The sequence below is a fragment of the Equus caballus genome, chromosome 13 (genome assembly GCF_041296265.1).
Source record: "Equus caballus isolate H_3958 breed thoroughbred chromosome 13, TB-T2T, whole genome shotgun sequence".
NCBI classification, from domain to species: Eukaryota; Metazoa; Chordata; class Mammalia; order Perissodactyla; family Equidae; genus Equus; species Equus caballus.
In genome coordinates this window covers 2,534,053-2,553,138 of record NC_091696.1, presented here as the reverse complement: position 1 = coordinate 2,553,138, position 19,086 = coordinate 2,534,053, and the positions used below count along the sequence as shown (strand labels likewise).

Sequence of the window (19,086 nt, the reverse complement as noted above, 5' to 3'; positions counted from 1 at the left end):
AAGCATTCCATAGCGAAGCTGCAGACGTCTTAAGATCCGGCATTGGAAGTCAGACAGTGTCACTTCTGCTGCCACGACTGGTCAGAGCCATCAGTGGGCCGTCCCAGATTCAGGATGAGAGTGACTACACGGGGCATGAAGCCTGGGAAGCATGGCTCATTGCCGAGACGGGGGAGGCTCATGTTTTGAAACTAACTACCACAAAAGAAAATTCACATGCAGAATTTTAAAAACCGTTGTTCAGGCCCAGTGAATCCTCAGCGGGCCGAATCTGGTCTCCAGGCTGCAAGTCTGGAATGTCTATTTCTGGTCCAACACCCCAATTTTCCCAGAGGAAGACCCTAAGATCTGGTGGGTGATAGGGGTGGGAGGAACTTTTCTTTTTAAAACCGAATTGAAGTGAAATTCCCATTATATGAGATTAATCATTTTAAGGTGAACAATTCACTGATTTAGCACATTCATAGTGTTGAGAGACCATCACCTCTATCTAGTTTCAAAGCATTTCCATCGCCCCGAAAGAAACCCTGTACCCACAGAGCTGTCTCTCCCCATTTCTTCCTCTCCCCAGCCCCTGGCACCCACCCGTCTGCTTCCTGTCTCTGTGGATTTACCCATTCTGAATATTTCATATAAAAGGAATCATACAATATGGGCCTTTTTGTGTCTGGCTTCTCTCATTTAGCATCACGTTTTCAGTACTTCCTTCCTTTTTTATGGCTGAGTAGTATTCCATTGCATGGATTTACCACGATTGATTTACCCACTCATCCATCGACAGACATCTGGTTGTTCCCATCTCGTGGCTATTGGAATAGCGCTGCTGTGAACACTCACACAGAAGTATTTGAAGACAGGAAATTATTTTTGAGACTATGCAGGCAGTTAGAAGCGGATCTTAAACAAAAATGTAGTTTCTCTGGCTCCCAACCTAACACATATTCATAGACTGTTAGAATTAGATGCAGCCAAGAGCTACAAGGATGGAGGCGGGCAGTCTGCCAGGTCCTGGCTGTTTGTGAGGTGATTTCAACAATGAATCAGAACCAGAAAATTGCTGCTGAGTCTGATATTATACAAATAAAGCTACCTGGTGACGAGGATGCAAAGACCCAAAGAGGGTTTGATTTTATTCTTTCCTTTAAAAGATGAGCATGGGTACACACACACACACACACGCACGCACGCACAATCCATCCTACGCTAAGCTGAGACCTGAGACAGCATCAAACATTTTGAAGACTTGGGAACAGTTCTCAAAAGATTCTTCCCAGCCAAGCTGCTCCAGGATGCTCCTGTGGGCCTGAGGATTTCTTTCATCTTCTCCAACCCAGGAGACATCCTACGGTAAATGACAGCTACTGAGAAAATACGAGCATTGTGGCCGGAACTGAAAGAACCCGACATTTCCAGCTTTGAAACCTCTGCATTTCACAGGTCCCTGGAACTGTCTTTGTTGCTGTATTTTAAAAGAAACGTTATCACCCCCAGGGGCTCCGGCAGGTTGCGGGCTTTGAGTTATGGCTCTGGATCTCGCTATATGTTGGTTGTTATGCAAAATTAATTATCTTGGTCATTTGAATGTTTTCCCCCAAACATAATATAATCTCATTACTGACTACTCCATACCAGAGTGAATCTGGAGCCAAATTCCATTTAGGAAATTGAAGGTAATTTAGAGTTATATGATTTGCAAAAAAAAAAAAAAAAGAGAGAGAGAGAGAGAGAAGCCCCTTTCTCTGGTAAATGCTAATTTGGTCCATCTCTATAATGCAGAAGTGACATTCATTTGGTTGGGGAATTGCTGTAAGTGTGTAGGAAACTTTGGGCAGCAGAAGGGGCTGTTCAGAATTTTTTAGTGAGTTATCTAGAAATAGACTCTGCGTAAGAATTCTGGGATAAAGGCTGCAGAGGACAGAAGGCCCACAGGCTTCCCAGAGGACGGCATTTGTCTGCTGGTGAGCAGGCGAGTCCTTGGGAAATACAGCCCTTCCACCCAGGAGACAACTGTGAACAGAGAGGAGGCAAGGCATTTGGAGAAAGCAGGAGGGGAAGGGAGAAAGTCCGGACCACTTGGGCTGGCTCAGTTTTAGCTTTCACAGCGTATATTAGTTCGTGGGGGCTGCCGTAACAAAGTACCACACACCCAGTGACTTAAACAACAAATTTATTTTCTCACAATTCTGGAGGTGAGCAGTCTGAGATCCAAGTGCCAGCAGGCTTGGTTTCTCCTGAGGCCTCTCTCCTGGGCCGTCTTCTCTCTGTGTCCTCACGTGGTCTTCCCTCTGTGTGTGTCTGTGTCCTCATCTCCTCTTATAAGGACACCAGTCACCTTGGCTCAAGGCCCACCCTAATGACCTCACTTTACCTGAATTACCTCTTTACAGACCCTGTCTCCAAATACAGTCACATTCTGGGGTCCTGGGGGTTAGAATGTTGACATCTGAATTTGCAGGGGACACAGTTCAGCCCATAAAAGAATTGTAAAGCCAAAATGTCATCTACCCAGCCACCGTCTTGTCTCCCCTAGATGTCCATGCAGCCTACCCTGGCCTCCTTGCTCTCTTGCACACCCTCTTCTGGTGCTTTCTGCACACAGTCGCCAGGATGGACGATGTTCCTAAAACATCTATCCGGTCATGACATTCCCTGAGGCCTTTGGGAGCTTTCCATTGTGGGTTGTCGTTTTTTTTTTAATTGAGGTCATATTGGCTTACAACATTGTGTAATTTCAGGTGTACATTACTGCATTTCAGTTTCTGTATAGACTGCATTGTGTTCACCACCAATAGTCTAGTTTTTATCTGTCACCATATATGCGTGCCTCTTTATCCCCTCTGCTCCCCCCCTACCCCCTCCTTCTCTGGCACCCACTAATTTGTTTTCCTTATCTATGTATTTATCTTCCACGTATGAGTGAAATCATATGGCATTTGTCTTTCTCTGTCTGACTTATTTCGCTTAACGTAATACCCTCAAGGTCCATCCATGTTGTTGCAAGTGGCACTATTTTGTCCTTTTTTATGGCTGAGTAGTATTCCATTGTATAGACATACCACATCTTCTTTATCCAATCATCCACTGATGGGCTCTTGGGTTGACTGGAAGAATAAAGGTAGTTAAAATGTCCATATTGCCTAAAGCAATCTACAGATTCAATGCAATCCCAATCAGAGTCCCAATGACATTCTTCATGGAAATAGGTCAAAGAATCCTAAAATTTATATGGAAGAGCAAAAGTCCCCAAGTGGCCAAACCAATCCTGAGAAAAAAGTACAAAGTTAGAGGTATTACACTCCCTGAATTCATATTATACTACAAAGCTCTAGTAATCAAAACAGCATGGCACTGGCAGAAAAACAGGCCAATGGAACAGAATTGAGAGCCCAGAAATAAGCCCACACGTGGACAGCTAGTCTTTCCACTGTGTTGTGAATAAATGCAAACTTTCCAACGGGGCGCCAGAGTGGGCTCTGCCTAACTCTCCAGCTCGGATCTCCAGGCATTGTGTTCACGATGACTCAGCCTCGCCTCCCCTTGAGCTCCCAGGTCTTGTCTTCTCTGCCTCAGGGCATTTCATGTCCTTTGCCTTGTGCCAGGAGACACTTGTCCTTGCTTATTATCTAACCAGCCCACTCCTACTCATCCTTGGAGCCTCTCTTTAAATATCTCTTCTGCAGGAGAGCCTGTCCTGAGTTCCCTCCTCCTGATCGGAAGGAGCCTCTCCACTGCCTGGCATTGGCAGACACTCAATAGACACTCACTCAACAGAAGAGAAAATGGAGAAACGAATGAATGAATGAAAATTGAGTGAACAAACAAATATCTCCAAACACAGTGCAGTAACTTGTCACCCCTCCAATGAAAGTTGATGGCATCAACCACCGAGTCCTTGATCTCTGTATTGGTGCAGAGGAAACAGAGGCATGGGGGCTTGGGGGTGTTCTCACCCTTACCCCCCCACCCCGAGATGGCCTGCCAGGATGAGCTCACCTCTCACTTCCTACCCTCCATAACCCATTGCAAGCAACAATCCACAGCTCTGAGGCTCTCTCCGGCCCTCCCACCCAAACTTCTCTCCCACCAGATACATCAAATTATAAACCACAGAGATGGAGGCTGAGAAATGTTTCCAGTGGCAGTAAGAGTGCCCGTTCAGCTTCTCCTGATTTTTTTTCTTGAATTATTATTATCCAAAAGCCTATTCGAGCCATTCACGCCCTCCGCCTGGGCATTACGGTTGTGAGGTAATGAATAACCCTCAAAGAATTTAACAAGCTTAGTCATGTAAGTATAACTGTTAGTGAAACGTGAGTGCAACAGATTAGTAAATGATTTCTTGAAAGAGTGAATCTTGTTGCTTCTGAAACGATACTGTCAGAAGTGAGGTCGCTCCAGAAGCCGACTCGGACACAAGGAGGTGAGTATAAGCAGTTTATTGGGAATTCAACCCCAGGAAGCACTGAGGAAAGGAAATGTGCTCAGCCAAATAATGCCACCCTCCTGAAAAGATATCCAGGTCCTAACTCCTGGACCCTCTGACTGTTACCTTCCATGGCAAAAAGGGACATGGTGGGTGTGGTTAAGTTAAGGATCTTGAGGTAGGGAGCTCACCCTGGATTATTTGGGTGGGCCCTTAATACAGTCACAGATTTCCTTATGAGAGGGAGGCAGAGGGACATTTGACTACAGAGGAGAAGGCTATGTGGAGACAGAGGCCGAGGTTGGAGGGATGTGGCCATAAGCCAAGGAATGCCAGGGACTGCTGACAGCCCCCAGAAACTGGAAGTCGCAAGGGACAGACTCTCCCCTCGGGCCTCAGGAAGGAGTGTGACCCCACTGACACTTGATTTCAGCCCAGGGATACTGAGTTGGGACTTCCGGCCTCTAGAGCCATGAGAGAATAGAGTCTGTTGTCTTAAGCTTCCAACTTTGTGGTCATTTTTGTTATGGAAGCCACAGGACACCAAGAGAGGAAGAAAGCCAATACTCTGCATGTCACCAAGCAGCTCACCCCTGTGGGAACTGGGTCTCAGTCCTGCTGGGGGAGGGTGGGACACTGTGGGTCACACCCCAGAGCCATCCTAGCCAGGGGACGAGGAGCTGGAGAATTTACTCACTGGCTCTCAGTCATCGGTTGAAAGGTATTCCGGGGCGGGGGGGGGGGGGGGGGGCGCTCCGCTCTCTGTCCCCTGTGCAAACCAAGCAGGTGCCAGCAGCCAGAGGGAGTTCTCAGAAAGAGTTGTAGCTGCGGCAGTTACAAGCCAGCGGCGAGTCAGTGTGCATGGAAACGAGGACTGCCAAGGGCCTGTGGGCAGGGCGCCAGCAATGTCTGCTACACAGGTGAAAATAAATGAGAAACTCAACAGCGAATGCCCAAACTCGGGCACGAAGGTTGAACCTACCCTAGGACATTTTTTGGTGAATACATCAGGAAGCCAAGAGAGGTAGCTGAATGTTAACCCACAGCTCCAATGTTACCTGTGAAAACAACTGAGAATAGACAGAAGAACTAGGATTGGTTGCCTGTTTGCATCAATGAAACACTTGCATCCATCTTTTCATACTGTATCCTAAGTCTCTGTAGAGTGCTAGCTTCGTTCCTTGGGCTGCTGTAATAAATTGCCACAAACTGAGTGGCTTAAAACAATGGAAATATATTCTTTCACAGTTCTGGAGCTTAGACGTAGGAGACCAAGGTGTACGCAGGACTGTTTCCTTCCAGAGGCCCAGAGGGAGAATGTGCTCCGTGTCTCTCTCCCCCAGCTCCTGGTGGCTGCCTGCAATGCTCGGCATTCCCTGGTGTGTACACACCTCACTCCAATTTCTGCCTCCATCTTCATGTGGCCTTCCCCAGGATGTGTCTCTCTGTGTGCTTTCCTCTTCTTCATTGGATGTGGGTCCACCCTAAATCCAGGACGATCTCATCTCAAGACCTTTAATTAACTATATCTGCAGAGATCCTGTTTCTAAATACGGCCACACTCTGAGGTTCCGGGGGACATGAACTTGAGGGTGGGGATGCTATTGAACCCACTACAAGTAGTTACTAGTATCCCCATTTTTATGAATGAGAGAGAACTGAGGTTGCCCAAGATGGCCGAGCTGGTGGGTGGAAGACGGATGATTTTGGCCCAGGTTTATAGGACATCAAGGTGCTCGAGCTGTCCCCAGACCTGCTGCACGTGGGCTATGGAGCTATTTAAAGCCTCTGAGAATCCTCCTAGCAAAAGTGGCTCAAGGTGGGCCAGGCACAATTTAGGCTCAACAAATATCTGTTGCATAACTGAAATGAATATTCCCAGGGACCCCAGATTCCAGGCTCAAACACAAATAGTGCATTTCCCTTTCACATCTACCTGATGGGGACCTTTTGCCCTGGAAAACTGGGAGGAGAAGGCATGATCTGGCCAAGATCCATGGTCCACAGTTTGTACTTCTGTCTACTGCTTTTGTCCTTGGCATTTGAAAAACTCCCAGCCACAGTTTGATATTTTATTGCCTTTTTACCTGGTTCTCAAACAGCCTCAGGTACACTGGAGCATCTTTTATTCTTAATGGTCTCTGTCCTTCCGAAATTTATTTTGGAAACTGATGAGTAAACAAAAGAAACCAAACCCAGCTTGACCCCAATAACTCTGAACCAAACAAATTGGGTCTTCTTTTTAGTTTCTTTGCCACTTACAAGACTTTAAAAGGTCTTATGAGGCATTAATCTGTTGGCTCTTTTGGAAGTATTTACACGGAGCCATTAAGTGGAGGGAGGTTAGGAGTCTTCATGAAGTCAGCCTCTGACCCTGACTCCCCATCTCCTCCTAAGACAGAAACCCAGACGGGACTTAGGCTGGGGGACTGCCAGTTCATTGTGGCCTGGTTGTCAGTCCCCAGACAATAATTTTCCACCCTTATCCTCATCTTTAGTAAAAAAAAAAAAAAGAAAGAAAGAAAGAAAGAAAGAAAACAAAACATAAGGGCAGAACTCTAAACTCTAAGGGAAAAAGAAGGGGTCCTAGAATAATGAATTAGTCACACCCCATAGAGATTTCTCCAGGAAGAAATGAAAAGCTCTCATCTATATTGTATCATCTTAGCCACCATCCGGCGAAAACATGTGGCAATGCAGTTCTTACACTAACTTCCTAATTCGTGAGTTAGGTCACATTTCACAGGTAGAGACTGTCCTCACGTCAGACACCACCACAAGCTCAGAAGTCCCCGGGCCACCTGCACTTCTGACCATCTGTCCTCCGTCAGCCTCGATAATTCACTAGAGCAACTCCCAGAACTCAAGGGAGCACAATACTATTACTGTTTTATTATAAAGGACACAAATTAGGACCACCCAAAAGAGGAGATCCCCAGGGCTAGCACTGGGAGGGCCCCAAAGACAAGCTTTGCATCTTCAGATGCTCCCCACACAGATGTCTGATTACCAACCTAAAGCTCAGCTGAGCTTCGGTATCCAGAGTTTTTATTGGGGGTTTCATTATGTAGGCATGATTGATTGCATCATTGATCACACGATGGAACTCAATCTCCAAGAAAGAGTTGTTGGAGGCTGGGGGGCGGGGGGTAAGTTTGGCACATAGGAGCCTTGGGAGCAGCTGGGGATTGGGGACAAGAGGGGAGGGGCTTTAGGAAGTGTGTGTGAGGGTTTTAAGATGGACTGTCTGTAATTTTTGGAGAAACATGACTTAGGAATGAAATTCATTTGAATTTCTTTTGACTGTGGCCTGTGCTTTTAAAAATCTTCCTGCAAAGACTGAGCTGTGAGTTTCATCCCCCCAGGAGGCGTCATGATTTTATCCCATATATCCATCTTCTTTTCCAATAGTGGACTTTTCCTCTTTCGCATGCCGTCCTCACATTACAAGTAGGGGCCAGTCCAAATTCAGCATACGCCTCAACCTCCAAGTACAAGCAGGAAAGGCATGTGCTATACCCCAGTGGGAGCCTAAGGATGATAGAGCAAAGGCCCTGGGGCCCAGGTGCTAGCAGTTTGGTCCTGGATGTTGTCTGTGCCCTTTCCTGTATCAGATGCTCGGTTCCTCTTGGTGCTGAGCATGGGGCACGGAGTGGGAGGGAGAGACTGCATCAACGGGACAGTGGGAATCTCCAGATCCACTATAAGTCAGTGGCAGAGAGCTAATGACTGAACTTCTCTCAGTCAGCATCAGTTTCCTGATCTGCAAAATGGGTAGACCCAGTCCGCATCTTCCCTTGGGACCCGACTATTTTAGTAAGCACCTACTGGCTCCTCTTAGCAGTATCTGCATTTCTATGCCTAAGGGATGTTTCCCAGATGCTCAAAGAGCTGTTATATGAAGAACAGCTCTCACACACCCCAGGTGGGATCATCTTGATGCTATTCTAAGTCCTCCCCCAGGGCCTCCCAGTGAGGCAGAGCCCCTCTTGTCCCCAGTGGTGACTTACTCACCAAGCACCCTGTGTTCACTGTCTTCCCTTCCTGGCTTCATTTCTCCTTGCCTCTGAAAAAAACCAAAAAAACGAAAATCAGTACTTCCTGGGATCATCAACCAAATAAACTACCGGCCCAGAAATCCTTGTCTCACCGTCAGCTTCCCGGGAAGCCGAAACCAAGACATAAAGTTAGTGTGAGGATTAATTGAGATTCTGTACAAAGGGCTTGCACAGCTCCGGCACATAGGAAGGTGTGTTAAATACCGGGTGCAATCGTAACCTTCGGCTGGGTGGGATTTGGAGCCGAGATTGGCCTTGGAGAGAGCTGGGAGTGGTCCAGCTGGAAGAGAGGCGATGGATGAAGTCACCAAAGGCAGGAGGAAAGAGTGCCCCCTGTGGGTGAGAGGAAAAGGAGCTGGAAGAGCGTTAGAAGGGTTGGCCAACATCAACCACCGGAGGAGGACAGAGGTCTTTACGCTCCTAAACTCCTCGTTCCTAACGGGAATGGACTTAATTTCTCGGAATCTGTGTTCCTGGTCCCCCGGCTCTGTGTAGCTCCATCCTCCTGGTCGGACGGTGGGTCTATCATCGTCCTCGAGCCTGTGGTTCGGGTAGAAAAGGTAGACTCCTTCTCCTAGGCTACAATGCTTTTTTCCTTTCTTTGTGGTTATTCCTGTCGTTTGTCTCACTTTGGGCATCAAGCTTTATTGTAATCAGAGCAGCATTTTAGACTTATAAACCGCCTTTGGTCTGACACTCTCTGAAGACTCTGGAAACTTTAAAGAACCCATACAAAGCTCTGCTTGGCTCCACTCTCCTCTCAGAGGTAAGTGTGGGGGCAGAGAGGGCACGGATCACACACTCACCATCCTCACCGACTTCTCACAATACACCAGTGAGGGAGGAATCATTATCCCATTTCACGGATACGGAGAAGAGCTTCCCGGAAGCGAATTTCCTGGTTTCTCAATTAAGGTCATGTGACCCAGACCTCACATCCCCAGAGGGCCTCCCAACAGGACTTGTGATACTATCTCCAAATGATGCACTCTGACAGTTAGAAGGAAGACCACGTCCTTCATCCACCCATAAATAGGCCCGCATCACCATCCTGCGTGATGAAGCAATGTCTTCTTAAAATAAATCCTCTAATCAACCTGCGAAAAGCACAATAGTATTGCACTGTGTGTTGAGTTCATTTCTTTCCGGAAAATATTTTAAATATATGCAATTTTGTACCTATTTTTGGCATGTTGTCACATAGTAAGAATTGTGGGGACTTTAGAAAACTAGAGGTGTAAAGATACTGTATCATATATTTGAAACTTAGTAAGAGAGAAGATCTTAAAAGTTCTGACCACAAGAAAAAAAAATTTGCAACTATGTGTGGTGACGGATGTTCACTGAACTTATTGTGGTCACTTCGCAACATATACATGTATCAAATCATTATGCTGTACACCTGAAACTAATACACTGTTGTGTGTCAATTGTATCTCAATGAAACTGGGAGAAAAAAGAACTTAAGTGAAATTCTCTAAGAGTAAACATCCCTGTATTGTGAGATCATCACAAAAGAGAACAAAATAAAAATAAAATAAAAATAATTCTTAGGTCACAGACTGTGGCTTGCATTTTGCCCATGGGCTGTAATTTGCTGATCCTACTGTGGCAGACAATGAAGTATCAAGAAAAAAAAGGAGGTGGCCCCAGCCTCTCCTGATTCCCGAGAGACCCGCTCTCGAGGTCTTCCTTTCACCTTTTATTCTGTCTTAGGTTGGAGACCCCAGAAGCAGGTCCTGAAACAAAGATTCGAGGGCAAGGCGTTTGTATGGGAGGTGGTCCCAGAACTCCCGATGTGGGAGTGAGGAAGTGAGACAGGAGAGAAAAGGCAACGAGTGAAGGGTTTGCTGGTGATCCAGTCACTGTGGCGGTCCGGCTGCGGACCTATGGGAGACAAGCAGAACCGACCTCAGAGTTACCCTACGAGACAGGTGAGCGACTTGGGCTAATTGTCCTCCAATTCCACCAGCGATTAGCTGAGAGCTGCTTCTGGGGCCGCTCATGTGAACCAGAGAAGGCATCCAGGTGGGGAGTCCCAGGTGGTTGCTGCTGGCAGCAGCGGGGCCTTTGCACCCAGAAGTGGCGAGGACCAGGGGATGGGGGATGTGAGTGGGGCACTGACAGCATCCTTCCTTTACAGCTTCTTCAGGAGCACGCACTTCCTTATTCAAAACAATTCTCCTTCTTCCCCAGAAATAGCTGCTCTCCATTAGTGGGCTCATACCCTCTCCATTTCCTGCTAATCCACGTAAAAAAATGAAACACATCTTAAAATATATTTTGACAAGCCCAAGAAAGTGAGCCCCTAGAAAGCAGGAATGATATAAGCAGGTGGTTTCTCCCCCTTTGTATTTGTAACACCTCACTCCTTCCAAAGGCTCAGTAACACAGATGCATTAACAAAACTTTCCACTCTGAGGTGGGGAGCGAAAGGGGAGGAGGGCAACGTGCTGGCGGCAGGTCAGACTGCACCATTATCCCCATTTTACAGAAGAGAAACTGAAAGAGCTGCAGCTGTGGGCCCTGGGTCACACGATGAGTAACAGTAGAACCTGTCATTCTCACATGCCTTCCCTCCACCCGAGGGTGTGCAGAGTCAACTCTGCAGCCCCTACTGCACTGTCATCCTGTGCTCTCTGCCCACGGTCCCCCGAGAGCAGTGTTGAGACGGAGCAGAGAGTCCCACTCAACACGTCCCCAGACTGTCTCAGTCGACTCAGCAGGCATGTGTGAAGTCTTCTGTGCGTAGGGCGGGGAGGGGGGCAGAAATGGGTAAGACGAGGTCCATGCCTGTGGGTGATCGAGCGTGCACATCACAGACAGATTTGTGTCCAAGTAGGGTTCAGGGACTGCCAGAAAATTGGGGTGAACATCGGAGCACCAAAGGTGGGGCAGTGGGAGCCATCTGCCCTGGGTGCAGGCAGCAGGGGGCATGTTGTCCACAGAGAATTTAAAAACAACAATGAAATCCAATACAAGTCAGCCTGTTTCTATTATCACAATGCACCAGCAATTCGACACCATGCCAATGATAAACTGCTCCCCCCTGAAAAATATATTTGGTTGGTTCAAGTTCTAAACAATTGCTGTGATTACTGCTGGGTTTTAATAATATATATGTCAGCCTCAGGTTAGCACATTTTTACTTGAATTTTCCTAAATACTGTACTCTACACGGGAGTTAATTGAGTTCTGCAATTCACCCAGCTCAGCCACACAACATGCTCGTTTTGACTAAGTGCCCGTGGGAACAAGACAAGAATATTTATCTTGGCCACTTCTACGGGAGGCTCTGGCCAAGGCAATTAGGCAAGAAAAAGAAATAAAAGGCATCCAGACTGGGAAAAAAAGAAGTCAAACTATCTCCATTTGCAGATGACATGATCTTATATATAGACAATCCCAAGGAATCCACTAAAAAACTATTAAAACTAATCAACAAGTTCAGCAAGACTGAGAGACACAAGATCAATTACACAAAAACTGATTGCATTTCTGTACACTAGCAAAAAACAATCTGAAAACAAAATTAAGAAAACTATTCATTTACACTGGCATTAAAGGAATACAATTCTTAAGACTCAATTTAACAAAAGAAGTGAAGGCATACACTGAAAACTATAAAAACTGTTGAAAAAAATTAAAGAAGATCTAAATAAATGCAAAGATATCCCTTGTTCATAATCCTCAAATTTATCTATGGATTCAACACAATTCCTATCAAAATCTCCTCTGGCTTTTTTTGCAGAAATTGACAAGCCGACCCTAAAATTCATATGGAAATTCAAGGGGATCAGAATGGCCAAGACAATCTTGAAAATGAAGAACAAGGTTGAAGAACTCACACCTCCCAATTTCAAAACTAATTACAAAGCTACTGTAATCAAGATAGTGTGGTACTAGCATAAGGATAGACATATAGATAATGGAATAAAGTTGAGACTCCAAAAATAAACCCTTATTTATAGCCAATTGATTTTCCATAAAGGGGCCAAGACAATTCAATGACGGAAGAATTGGCTTTTCAGTTATGGTGCTGGGACAAATAAATATCCACATGTGAAAGAATGAATTTGAACCCCTGCCTCACACCATACACAAATATTACACCAAAGTGGACCATATACCTAAATACAAGAGCTAAAATTATGACACTCTTAGAAGAAAACACGAGAGTAGATATTTGTGACCTTGAGTTAGTCAATGATTTCTTAGATATTTCACCAAATGCACCAGTGACAAAAGAAAAAATAAATTGGACTACATCAAAATTGAAATTTTTGTGGGGCAAACAACGCCATCAGGAAGGTGAAAAGACAACCCACAGAATGAGAGAAAATATCGACAAATCATAAATCTGATAAGGGACTTGTATCCACAATATACAAACAACTCTTACAACTCAATAATAAAAAGACAACCCCCTTTTAAAAATGGGCAAAGGATTTGAATAGACATCTCTCTAAGAAAGATATACAAATGGCCAACGCAAACCAAAACCACAATGAGATACCACTTCACACACAGCAGAATGGCTCTAATAAAAAAGACAGATGGTAACAAGTGTCGACAAAGAAATGGACACATTAGAATCCTTACACACTGCCAGTGGGCATGTAAAATGGTGCAGCTGCTTTGGAAAATAATCTGGCAGTTCCTCAAAATATTAAACATAGAGTTACCATATGACACAGAAATTCCACTCTTAGGTATCTCCCCAAGAGAAGTGAAAACATATGTCAACATGAGAACATGTACCTAAATGTTGATAGCATTATTTGTAACAGCCAAAAAGTGGAAACCACCCAAACGTCCAACAACTGATAACTTAACAAAATATGGCATATTTATAGAAAAGGGTAATATTTGGCAATGCAAAGAATGAAGTGCTGATTCACGTTACGACATGGATGAACCTTGAAAACATTTTCTAAGTGAAAGAAACCAGGCGCACAAGACTGCATATTGTATGATCCCATTTACAGAAAATGCTCAGAAGTGACAAATCCCCTGAAACGGAAAGTAGATTTGTGGTCAGCTAGGCTGGGGATGGATTTGGGAGTGAAAGTTGGAGAACGACTGCCAGTGGGTACGAGGTTTGTTTGGGGGGTGATGAAAATGTTCTCAAATGAGGTTATGGTGTGATTATACAACTCTGTAGATAGACTAAATACTGTCGAATTGTGCACTTTGAATAGGTGAACTTTATAGTATGTAAATTTTATCTCCATAAAGCCATTTAAAATTTAAAAGTGCCCACAGGTTCAGAATTGTTTGAGCGAGTTTCAGGCTGGTTCTTGTCCCCAACCCCTGTGCTGCTCCACGCTCCCATCTCTAAACAGGAGATTCCAAATCAATGATTGTAAAGAACAAAACAGAACTGGAGTTACCTTGTTTCTGCCATTCGTGTGGCCACTTGGAGTTTTTATTTATGTCTAAAATTTAAAACAATGAAACAGAAGGCAAATCGTAAACTGTAATATTTTTGTCTGGTAAGTACAAATTTTACTTCATATGTGAAATATTTACCTGAATTTGAGTATCTTTAAAACTGAATTTCATTCTTTTTACAACTGATCATTGTGTGTGTGCGTTTTTTTTTTTTTTTTTTTTTTTGAGGAAGATGAGCCCTGAGCTAACATCTGCTGCCAATCTTCCTCTTTTTGCTGAGGAAGACTGGCCCTGAGCTAACATCCGTGCCCATCTTCCTCTGCTTTATATGTGGGATGCCTACCACAGCATGGTTTGCCAAGCGGTGCCATGTCCACACCCGGGATCCAAACCGGCGAACCCTGGGCTGCAGAAGTGGAACATGCGCGCTTAACTGCTGCACCACCGGGCCAGCCCCTGATCATTGTTTTAAAACCAAAAAACAAATAACAAATAATGATTGTTGCTGATTATTATATAATTATTACTGAAAATAATTTTGAAATATAGAGGAGATTGTTAAAAATTATCTGCTCCAGCCATCAAACATACTGGGGCGGCTCCGGGAGGTGGGACATGTTATGAAGGATTGGAACACCACACTTTAAAGAAACTAGCTGTACCCAGAATAATCCATGCAGGCCCAGTTAATAGTTATTAATAAAATATTTATATATTTCATGCATCTATTCAAGAGCTTTAATATTGTTTGGGCTATTTCCACAGCATAATTTTTTTTTTCTTTTTTTGTGAGGAAGATTCACCCTGAGTTAATATCCATTGCCAATCCTCCTCTTTTTTGGCTTGAGGAAGATTAGCCCTGAGCTGACATCTGTGCCAGTCTTCCTCCGCTTTGTACGTGGGATGCTTCCACAGCGTGGCTGATGGGTGGAGCAGGTCCGCGCCCGGGATCCAAACCCACGAACCCTCAGGCTGCCGAAGCAGAGCATACAGAACTTTAACCACTCGGCCACAGGGCCGGCCCTACACAACATAATGGAATCTCAGCATCTCCTAATACCAAAGCAAGTGCTGAAAAAAAACCCGTGTATACATGGAATACAAAACTGGCACACGCTGTGTGTGTGTGTGTGTGAGAGAGAGAGGGTGTGTATTTAGTTGTTCTTTTGTTTCGATTTTGCTCTGTGTGTATCCACTCTTGGCAGCTCCCACGCGGCCGTCTCGGACAGCGTGCCAAATGAAATGCTTCCACCTGGACAGTGTTTAGTGTATTCATTTGGGGTACGGTCGTGTGTCACTTAACAATGGGGATATGTTCTGAGAAACGCGTTGTTAGGTGATTTCATCGTTGTGTGAACGTCATAGAGCGCACTTACACAAACCTAGATGGTACAGCCCACCACACACCTAGGCTACATGGCACTGATCTCATGGGACTGCCATCGCCTGTGCAGTCCATCATCGACTGAAACGTCATGATACGCCCCATGACTGTATTTGTCTCTTGGCCTCGATTCCCCGGGCTGAATATTTTTTAACCTTATTGATTATTCCCAGCGCTTGCTTCTGTCCGATCAATCCTAGAGCGATTCGTTCTTCCTCTCACTTTCAATCATTCTTTTCTTTCTTCCCTCCCATTTGCTCTCTCAATGGCTCCTCGCTTAACAGTTGCGTCTTTTCCCCGTGTTCTTACGCATTGAACTCCGCCACTTCACTACGAACACTTCACATGGACACAATTCTTGATGAAGAAACTCTAAAGGTCAGAAACAAATCTTCCAGTCTGTGCACAGCGAAGTTCACAGTAGATAACAATGCATTTAATTTTATAGAAAGTAAAATATTCGAGGGCTTAAGCTAACAGGATTACATAAGCACCCGCTCAGAAATGCATATAATTCTACTAAATAGTCATACCGTAACTGTCACACGCTGGTGCCGACACTGACAAAGTCACAGCTGCTTTCCCCAGCGACCGTGAAGGGCTCACTTCTTCGCTGGCTGGAGTGGCTGCGGATGCCATGCCCAGCTGAACCTTGAGGAAAATTCTGAAGTGTGTTATGCCCATAGATACCGAGAGATGCCTCATAAAAACCCAGACTGCTATAAAACAGTTTCAGAACCGCTGGCGTGCAGGCAAACTGTGTTTAAAGTGGCCAATTCTATAAGCTACCACATTCGGATTTTTAATGAGCCCTGACTTGCGTGCTCAAACAACGTGTGCTAAAAACAGACGCAACTCAGAGCCATTTATATTGCTTGGGTGTTTCCAGTGGCTTTCTCCAAAAGCAGAGGGAGCGACAAAAACAATTGGCAGGCATGGTGACTGATGAGCTGGGCTAAACATTTTCCGTTTTTAAACAGCGGACCGAAAGCAAATATTGAGACACTCTGAAGCTCTGTGCGGAGAGGAACAGACTCCAACTTGACGGAGCATCTCTCCAGCCTCAGGTGACCCAGAGCATTTGAAAGCCTCATCAGTCACACGCCGGTGCTACAGTCCGTGAAGACAAACAGGGCATCCGTTATGTGCTCGCTGCAATAGCTCGCACACATTTCTGGTCATTACTTCGATTGCTCATTATTTATGGAGAGCCATGAGCACAGACACAACACTGTACAAGAGATGTAATGTGCCAATTACCCTAAGTTGATTAACTGGGAAAGGAAATGGTGGTCAAGTTTCAGAGCCTGTCATCTGTCCTCTTGGAGAGGAAAAGCGACAGAGCATGGCAGTCTGCAGTCAACGGGGTGATTTTCCTTTTTCCCCGACGTCTGACTACTGCACGAGATGGTGCCTCTATGGCCCATCATGGAGCCGGCCTCCCAGGCTTCCACCGAAACACCGAGGTCATTGCAACAGTGGCCCTCTTACGAGCCTACCGCCATTTTGCAGATTTCCTGCAGAAATGCCTCCCCATCAGCACTGTGGCCGAGGGAATTTCAAGGTATCTTTTCCTCGTGAGATATATAGACGGCTATCATCATATTTCGTAGCTCAAGCAATTGAAAACTATTGAATGCATATTACCAGCTTACAGATGGGAATATTTTCCTCCTTGACTTAAGCCGTGCTTTCTGTAGGAATTGGAGAAGAAAAAAAAAAAAAAACCCAAGTTAAGTCAAGGGTCATTTAAGGTGTTCAGCATACACAGGAACGTAAACGGACCTTTCTGCGGGTTGTCTTTTTATCGGTGTGGGATAATGTAGATATATTGATGCCTTTCTGGAAGCATCTCTGCATGGGGAGATGGCATGGGAACTATCTGAAATGAAGAAGAATGAGCTTGAAGGGGCTGAGAGAGCAATAACAGCATAAAAATATAAAGCACGTAAAACATAATTAAAGGCCTGGAAGGTTCTGTTTTTGCTCTTGATGCTATTTTTGGGAGAATTAATATATACCATGGCAGCGAGGTGTGGCATCTGGGAAAAAAGCAATATACTCATTCTCAGATCAATAGTTTGTGAAATGCCTGTTTGCTGTCCCAAGCGTGTGACCATTGCACTGATAAGGATGATTTTCTGGGAGGTGAAGGGGCCTGCCCCAGAAGGAGACTGCTCTCTGGAGGGGAGGGAGGAGGGTGGGGGTGCACCAGACCAGCAAAGGGGGGTCATTTAAGAGAGGGAACCACATCTTCCCCTGGGTTCCTACTCTCATTCCATTTTGATCTCCGTGCAGTACAGAAACGTCTTAAAACAGCCCCATGACTGGATCAGAGGTTCGGCTCTAGGTAAAACCAATCTCTCATTTTTCCCTTCCTGATGTCCCGTCGGGGCTCAGGCAGCTTTGGCTGCTGTATATAGCTAAAATCTTTCAGGGGGAGGAAAACTGAAGACAGGGAGCATTGGTAGACATAGTGAGACATACTGGGGAGCCATAGTGAGAAAGGAGGGACGTAACAAACGGCTGACAGTCTCGGGAATGGAAGCAGTTTCATGAACCGCTTCCAACTGGGCAGCTGTGACACGGGTCTTTGCTGTTTGCGTCCTTGCTGTTTCCAAGATGTCAGTTCAGGGTGACCCCATCTTGTGAGAAGCCCTGTGACGCACACCTCCCCCAGGCAGCCCTCAGCCAATGGCTTACCAACGTCTTGTGGCCTCAAGGGGAGCATTCTTTCTGGTGCAGTTCTCGCTCCAGGGCTCCCGGTGGGATCGGGCTGGACTCCAGCTGGAATGATTCCCAGTTCAGCCTTTTCCTCTCGGCTCTTCTGCTCTTCTCGCTTTCCTTCTCCTGAAATCATTCTCCCAGGAATTCCCGTCTCAGGGTCTGCTTCTAGTTGTCTCTGCTCCGATGGGGAAAGAAGACACAGACGTCCGCAAGGGGAAGTGTGCATGTACGAGGGAGAGAGATCTCTTTCCCTGTCAGCTTCCTCACATTTAGAAAGATGGGGTCTCCTGGAGTTCTCCCAATAGCTGGATACAGGAGACAGAGAGAGGATGCTGAAAGGACCACACATGAGTCTTGGGCTGCCCCCCTGCAAAACCTGAATGCCACAGCACATCCTGCAGAGAGAGGCCTGGAGCATGGGCCTCCCTGAGCTAGTTCGAAGTTCCCCCGTGACCCGGACAGCAAGTGAGAGCCTGCTGTGGCACGAGAGCGGACCCCACAGCAGAGGCTGCAGGTGGCCTTCCGGGCTGAATAAGATTATGGCAGGTATGAACCCGAGCCAAGAGACAGCAGACCAGGAGTCCCACCGGAGCTAGACGTCAGCCGTGAATTCCAGCTGGCAATAGGGGGAGAAAGAGGTCCTGGCCTGGAGATCCAAGAAACTGGAGGTCAGAGGTTGGGACCCCGAGTCTTCCTCATGGCCCTCCAGGTCCTAAAAGCCCCTCTTCTCCTTCACAGACTCCTGCTGTCTTGGGGGGAAAGCAGAAGGAGCAGCAGCCACAGGGGAGAGAAACGTTTTTATTCCAGATACCTAAAAGCACTGTTCAATTACTAGATGAGGCTAAATTTTAAGCCAGCTAGAGCTAAAAGTTTTATTTTTCCTACTAACGTGGAGGAGGGGCCCAGAAAGAAGACAAGATTACTTCTAGATAAAATAGAGCTTTTCTCTGGACACACACGTCCAGTGGTATGAGTGAGCCTGTGACCCAACCGCGTGCACAGATCGTGATAACTCGAATGACGGAGATATGTGTTACCTCCCTGGGTTTTATTCTTCAGGGGTCCCCCCAGTTCCTGCTTCTTATAAAAACGATTTATTT

At 45.8% G+C, this 19,086-nt stretch overlaps 1 long non-coding RNA gene across 1 annotated transcript; it reads right to left on the bottom strand.

The window, feature by feature from the left end:
* Nucleotides 1-2,151: 2,151 nt before the first annotated feature.
* LOC138917050 (uncharacterized) lies at nucleotides 2,152-18,161 on the bottom strand. Its single transcript, XR_011424446.1, has 3 exons — nucleotides 17,963-18,161; nucleotides 8,438-8,489; nucleotides 2,152-3,101 (listed from the first exon to the last, which is right to left on the bottom strand). It is a non-coding gene; the product is annotated as an uncharacterized lncRNA (long non-coding RNA).
* Nucleotides 18,162-19,086: the final 925 nt, after the last annotated feature.